The sequence below is a fragment of the Neophocaena asiaeorientalis genome, unplaced genomic scaffold, assembly GCF_003031525.2.
Source record: "Neophocaena asiaeorientalis asiaeorientalis breed wild unplaced genomic scaffold, Neophocaena_asiaeorientalis_V1.1 scaffold56, whole genome shotgun sequence".
Taxonomy (NCBI): Eukaryota; Metazoa; Chordata; class Mammalia; order Artiodactyla; family Phocoenidae; genus Neophocaena; species Neophocaena asiaeorientalis.
The window spans coordinates 981,487-988,625 of record NW_020175837.1 but is presented as its reverse complement, the minus strand read 5'-3'; the positions used below and the strand labels follow the sequence as shown (position 1 = coordinate 988,625).

The 7,139-nt window shown below is 46.4% G+C and overlaps 1 protein-coding gene across 1 annotated transcript in view; it reads right to left on the bottom strand.

Annotated features, from left to right (window-relative positions):
• Positions 1-295: 295 nt before the first annotated feature.
• SUGCT (succinyl-CoA:glutarate-CoA transferase) overlaps positions 296-7,139 on the bottom strand; it is a 735,783-nt gene continuing 728,939 nt past the window's right edge. The window contains exon 15 of the transcript XR_003001522.1: positions 296-377. The gene's annotated coding sequence lies outside the window, so the exon portion shown is untranslated. The remainder of the gene's footprint in view (positions 378-7,139) is intronic.

Genomic DNA, 7,139 nt, shown 5'->3' with positions numbered 1-7,139 from the left:
CAGAACCTCTGCCCGGGGCTCTGAATCTGGAAGTGACTGGCCACAGGGGCACCGCCCAGCACCCTCACCAGTCTCCTGCCCTGACCACATCCTGTATGAGGACTGGCTATCCGGACCCCTTTGGTTCCTACCTATGCTCTGAGTCTGAAAACCCGGGAGCTCTCTGATGTCCTCCAGCAAATTCCTCATTTGTTTAGGTTAAATCAACTTGATTTCTATTTCTGACTAGTAAGACTCTCACTATCGATACAATTCCCATAGAGGCAGACCGATTCTTACCAATCTATTTACCGCCTGCTGTTAACACACTTTGCACTATATCATTTCCTCAGTTATGACCACGGCTTAATTTTCTGTGTTCATGGAGGAAGAGTAGTCTACAAAAATGAGAAATTGGGAGATTAGGATTGACATATACACTCTACTATATAAAAAATAGATAACTAATAAGGACCTACTATATATATAGCACAGGGAACTCTGCTCAATATTCGGTAATGACCTATATGGGAAAAGAATCTAAAAAAGAGTGGATATATGTACAGGTATATGTATAACTGGTTCACTTTGGTGTACAGCAGAAACTAACACAACATTGTAAATCACCTACACTCCAACAAAAATTAATTAAAAAAATGAGAAACTGTGAATGAACCACAAAGTTTACTTTGAGTCACAAAATGAAGTCATTATATATACAAACCTAGGCTGAGAGCATCTCTGTATACTCTGAGTTCAAGGGTCTGATTGAAATGGCAGTGGGAGTGGGAAAGGAGAAGCCCGCAATATCCAGTCTCACTGAGTGAGAGCCAGTTACAAAAGAAATGGTCATCTAGGGCAGACATCACTTTGCGCTAAGTAACCAGTGATTCTCCAATGTTTTTAAGTTGGAGCGAAATATATGACAGATGTGTTGGCGCTAGAAACAATAAAAACAGCTCCTTAAATCTCCAAGAAGTGGGGGGGGGGCGGGTGAGAAGGTAACACAATACAGGATAAATCAGGAGGGAGTGGGCAGGGCTGTCTGTTATGGTTGAGGGTAGCAAGGGGATGATGTGGTCGGTAGCAGTAACCAAAGCAGAAAACTGCCCTGAACCCCACCCTGAAGGAAAAAGATATACAACTAGAGGAACACAAGAGGAATAAAATGCTAACAGAAACTCACATGAGGCAATAACATTAAAGCACATACAAATAAATTTAATAAAACATAGGGAGGGAAATAATGACTCAGTATCCTATGCTGAGTTCCCTGGTGGCGGTGGTTCTCAGCATCTAGGGCACATCAGAATGAGCTGAGTTAAAATGCAGATTCCTGGGCCTCTTGCCCAATAGGGGCTGCGATAGTGCTTTTTGTGGGGGGCCTCGGATGTGTATTTTTAACCGGTTCAGAAGTGCTTCTAGTGCAGGTAGCATTACCTGCTCCAATCACAGATAAGCCCAGAAAGTTTTCTTAGTTTCCATAGGTACAATGTCAGGTTCATATTGTCCTGGGGTCGGGGGGCAAGGCTGCCTTTACGTCAGTTTCAAAGATCAGGATTGCCACCCAGCTGCACCCTCGCAGATTGCCACGTGTGTGGGCTTACCCCACTGATGCCTGGAGGCGACGCTGCCTCTCCCGTGGGCTGGAGTGAAACATCAAACCAAAGAGGATTATTCTCGAGCTTTAAGAGCTAATGAATTTGCCTTGCTAGGTTTTGAACCTGTTTGGGACCTGTCAGCCACTTCTTCCTTCTAATTTCTCCCTTTTGAAATGGGAATGTCTGTCTTCTTCCTGTCCCACCAATGCATTGTGGATGCATGCAACTTGTCTGGTTTCACAGGTTCACACTGGAAAAGAATTTTTTTTCTTTTTTTTTTTTTTTCCGCACGGCATGTGGGATCTTAGTTCGCTCCCTGACCAGGGATGGAACCTGCACCCCCTGCATTGGAAGTGCAGAGTCTTAACCACTGGACTGCCAGGGAAGTCCCTGGAGAAGAATTTTGCCTCAAGATGAATTATGCCTGGAGTCTCACCCTTATCTGGTTTAGGTGACATTTAGGTGAGACTTTGGGCATTAGACTTTAGAGTGGATGCTGGAAGGAGGTAAGACTTTGGGGGCTATTGGGGTGGAAGGAATGTATTTTGCATGTGAAAAGGTTGTGATTTTGAGGAGCTGGGGCAGAATATTACAGACAGAATGTTTATGTCCCCCTGAAATTCATGTGTTAAAGCCCTAACACCCAATGTGATGGTATGTGGTGATGGGGCCTTTGGGAGGTAGTTAGGGTTACATGAGATCATGAGGATGAGGCCCTTATGGTGGGATTAGTGCCATTGTAAGAAGAGACACCAGAGCACTAGTTCTCTCCCTCTCTCTCTCTGTCTCTCTCTCTCTCTTCCATGTGAGGACGCAATGAGAAAACAGCCATCTACAAGCCAGGAAGAAGAACTTCACCAGAACCTGTCCATCTTGATCTCAGAACTGTGAGAAATAAATTTGTTGTCTACCATAAGTTGCCATCCAGTCTATGGTGTTTTCATATGGCAGCTCAAGCAGACTAAGACACATACCTAGGAAATGGCTGAGTTGGGATTTGAACCCAGAAGTCTGATTTGAGGACTTTTCCCTCGACCAACAACACTAGACTTTCAATAACCCTTTTTGCCAAAAGATATCTAGGAAGCAAGCCTTATCTTTTCTTAGAGTATGTTTCAGTCTCCAACATTTCCTTTATACCAAGGGACAGAGAAAAGTGTGACTTGATTGAAGGTTCCAGGTGCTAGGATTTAGTCTTCCTTCTGTAGCTAAGTGGTGGGACAGAAACTCCCCCACCTTTCCCCTCATGAAGCTGTGTAGACAGGCCACCAAGGCAAGGAGCAACTGAATCTCTCACTACAGGACTAGACCATGTCACCAACACCTGTGCCGAAATGAAGTTTCACCAGAGGTAGCCTGGCCCCCAAGGGGACCGCATAGCTGCCGTGAATCCGGGAGGGCCCATGGATGACGCATACTCCAAGCAATGCATCAGACCACTGTGCACTGACCTTCTGTGGTCTGCTAAGTAGGGAGCACTTGGAGAAAACACAAATATACATTTAGGTATAAAGGTAAAGCATTTTGCAACAGCATTCCTGGTCTTTAGATTAACAAGTACAATATATCAGGTTCACAGGTATTTGGGGGCCAGATGTACATCTTGGTAAAGAGTTGGTGCATGGTTATAGGGTGGTGTGATGAACATCTTGGAAGATGTTCACTGAGTATTTACTGAGTGAATGAATGAGATGAAAGCCTCTGTGACAAGAGCTGAGCTATCCCTGTGCATGCCAGGATGTGGCAGTCCCCTGACAGGAGTCAAAGGAGCCTGGAGAGTAAGCACTGCCTGACTTGCCCCCTGGCCGACCTCTCAGTGACACCTGGGCTGGAGGGCAAAGAGAAAGGTGTTGCCGCCAATCAGGGCCACGGCGTGCATCCACGTGCAGTGCAGGGGTGCACCTGGGGGCTGAGGACCAGCCTGCGTGCCACGTGCCGGCCGTGTGCCCTGGCTCAGCTGCCTCAGTCCGAAGAGGGATGCTTTCTAGTCGGTCTGCCAAGAGCTGGGAGCCTTTGGTAATTCACACAAAGACACAGTAGGGCCATCCAGGACTCTGTCAATAACCCAGGGGAGTGCAGACCAGCAAGCCAGGTGGGAGCAGAAAGAACTTGAGTCTCAGGATGGCTGAAGGTGAAGGGTCAAGCGGCCGGCCCATCAGGCTGCAGAGTTAGCCTTTAGAGCACAGAAGGCCAGTAGCCGGATCCAACATGAAAACTTCCCACGGAGGCAAGAGTTGGTGGCACTGAGTAGGAGTTCACTGGTCACGTTAATGCACTCTGGCCCTACCTAATTTGAAGAGAAAAGCAAACAGCAAGGGAACCAGAGAAACAAGACAAAGGAGAGTAACCTTGTCTTATTTCTTTATCAAAAACAACATGCTGATTGGAAGGGGTGGTTTCCATTTCTGGTCAGAGTAGCAGCTTCATAAGTTTGGGTCCTCCTCCCCCCTCCCCCATCAACCCTAAGCATCTTGTCACCAAAGCATCCCTCCTTCCTTTATATTCCTTTTCCCATGGGCACAGATGGACCCAGGGAAAATGAGCACATGCAAGTTATGAATTTGCAAAGACTCATGACAGACTTTAAATAATCTACCCCAAGGGAAAACTAAGGGGATGGAAACATTTGCAAGGACGTTGCCATTCTTTCTAGTAGTAGTGCTGGGTCTGGCCCCTTCAACCTCGGAGCTTCATTCTCTGGGAGACAGATCAGCGGCTCCCTTCTGCAGATGGTCTATTGCGTTTGCTGTTATTAGCGACATTGCAACCTGTTCCCTTTCCTCTCCCTCCCAGCAGCAGCCAGAGTATCGACCAGTCGGCCCTTGAAAGAGGAAAGCTGTTCCAGGCATGAGTCTGCGGTGGGTTGTCTGTGCGTCCAGGCCTCCGCCTCGTACTCACTCCATCCTGATGGGGGCAGGAGGTGGAAACATTGCTAGACAGTCTGTTTCTGAAAAGGATCAACCTGCTGCTGAAAGATTTATCGTCGGGGAACTGTGAGGCAGGAGAAGGCCTTTACTTGAGCCAAAACTGGTCATTCAGAGTTCATTCTGTAACCTGATCATTTATTTATATTTTATGCACCTTCTCCCAAGGAGAAGAGGATGCATGTGGGACCATGACCTCATTGAATGTAGCGTGGTCAAGTGACTATCTCACCGGACAGCCTGTTAGATACTTTTGTGTGCAGCTCCTTGGAACGTTGCTTTAACCCTTTGGGTTCTGTGTGAGCTCCAATGAGCAGGGGAAGATCAGGTTTTGCCTCCTCTACTCACATACACTACAAATGATGACACACAGCTCTTGGTTCCAGCAGACGCACGCTCTAGACACAAATGTATCTCTCCCCATCCACTCCTGAAAGAGGACATGGCTGGTGAGAAGTGACAGAAGGCCTGGAAAAACTGAAGACGGGTTGTGGGAAGGAAGATTCTTTTTGTAAATATTAATGGCCTGTGTTCTCGTGAGATCACATTCAGTGACATGAAACATATCAATGGCTGGCAAAGGCAGTCACAACTTGGCACTGTTCTGGAAATCATAACACCACCTTCTCTGTCCACAATGCTTTCGGCCTGTCAGAGGGTGCTTATTCCATTTCTATCCATGGGTATTTCTAGTCTTACTTCATGCAGGAGATAACGGAGGTCTGAGGAATGAGCTGCCCAAAGTCATTGGCCAGAGCTGGGATGTGAGCTTGTTTTTGGATGCTAAGACCAGAGCTCTGTTCTTCAAGGTCCCTAAAACCACCTCAGGGGGATACTGGGGGCCATCAGTATCTTCAGGAAGCAATCTTGGAAGAAGCTGCTTGCCATTCCCATTCACCCCCTCAAGGTTAGGTGGGCCCCCTGGCTGGCTCCCTGACTCAAAATGAGCCTCCTTCTCTGAGAATAGCCATCAATTCATCGGGTGACCCCGTGTCCCCACGAATGAACCGTCCAACTCTGACCCTCAGCTAGCAGGCCCCCTAAGCATGATTAGTTCACGTCAGGACGGACACCTCATCCTGGGTTGGCTATTTAGGTTGGAACAAGGTGACACAGACTTGGGCTTCCATGGAACTTATTTTAAATGGCTGAGAAGGGAATGCCCATAATCTCTTGTTGCTGAATCTCAGAAGCCCCTCTTATCTCCCTGTCTCCAAGTCTCGTCTGGGATTCTCCAAAAGCTTCCTCTTCTTCCTGGAGATTGTGTGGAAGACAGTGGAGGTTGGTTCAGTTAACACACATTCTCAACCAAGCCCTTCCTTGCATTCTTCTTGTTCTTGCATCTAAGGGGAGCTATACTGTGGAGTTCTGGCCAAGGAGATGTAGGCACCACTCCCTGGGCTGGATTATGGGATCCAAAACAAAAAGGCAAAGATGTGCCCTTCCCATTTCTGGCTGACTGGGAAGCAGATGTTATGCCTAGAGGGGCAGAAACCATCTGGAAAACAGCTTTTTAAAAAAGCTGCACAGCTGAAAGATCACTGAATCAGGATATCAGCCCTGGAAAGCCTACCGTAGACTTATAACATATATAGAAAGGAAAATACAATTATCAGTTTACTACCTTGTGAGTTGGGTATTCTGATATCTGCAAAAAGAAGTAGCTTCTTGAGCTTAGAACAGAACCTTGCAATCCCTTTTAAACATAGCAAGCTGACTTAAATGATCTGAATATCTCAACTGTGACATGGGGACCAAGGAAGCCATCCATATGTAGAGATCCAGTGGAACACACTGTGTATTTAAGAAGGATGGCCCCTGAGATGCCTGCTTCTACATTTTCATTCCTTTACAGATTGGAACTCGATGAAGGTATCCTGGTCAGGCATCTTTAGGCTATTTGAAAAGAAATGTATAAAAAACCTTGGGTAAAAAAGGTTATTGCGAATATAGAAGAAATGTGGAATGATCTGGAAAACTGACCAGACACTATAGTCAGTTTACATTCCATTTACTGCCCATTCATTCATTCATTCATGGATTTATTCATCTTGCAACTAATGTTTATCGACCACAAAGAGTAATGCCAGGTTCACGGATTCAAGGTAAATATGATTTATCCCCTTTCAGAAAACTTTAACGTCTAGATCTGAAGGCAGATGATCCAGCAGTTACTTCCTAAAAAGTCTGATGAGCATCTGGGTAGTTAGGACCAGTCAGGGTGAAATGCCAGTCTTGGAAGGTGACTGGATTCCCTCCTGCCCAGTCATGGTGGCTGTTTCTGGAGTGTTTACATAACTTTGCCAGGGCTGCTCCGGCTGCCATGACAAAATACCACAGCCTGTGTGGCTTCAACAACAGAAACGTCTTTTCTCACAGTTCTGAACATTAGAAGCCCCAGATCAAGGTCCGGCAGGTTAAAGTTCTGGTGAGAACTTTCTTTCTGATTTGCAGACAGATGCCTTTTTGCTGTGGTCTTACATGGTAGAGAGAGAAAGCACTGCTATCTCTCCTTCTTCTTATAAAGGCACCAACCTTGTCAGATTAGGGCCCTACCCCGTGACCTCATTTAACCTTTTTCACTTCCTCTCAGGCTCTATCTCCAACTACAGTCACATTGGGAGTTAGGGCTCTA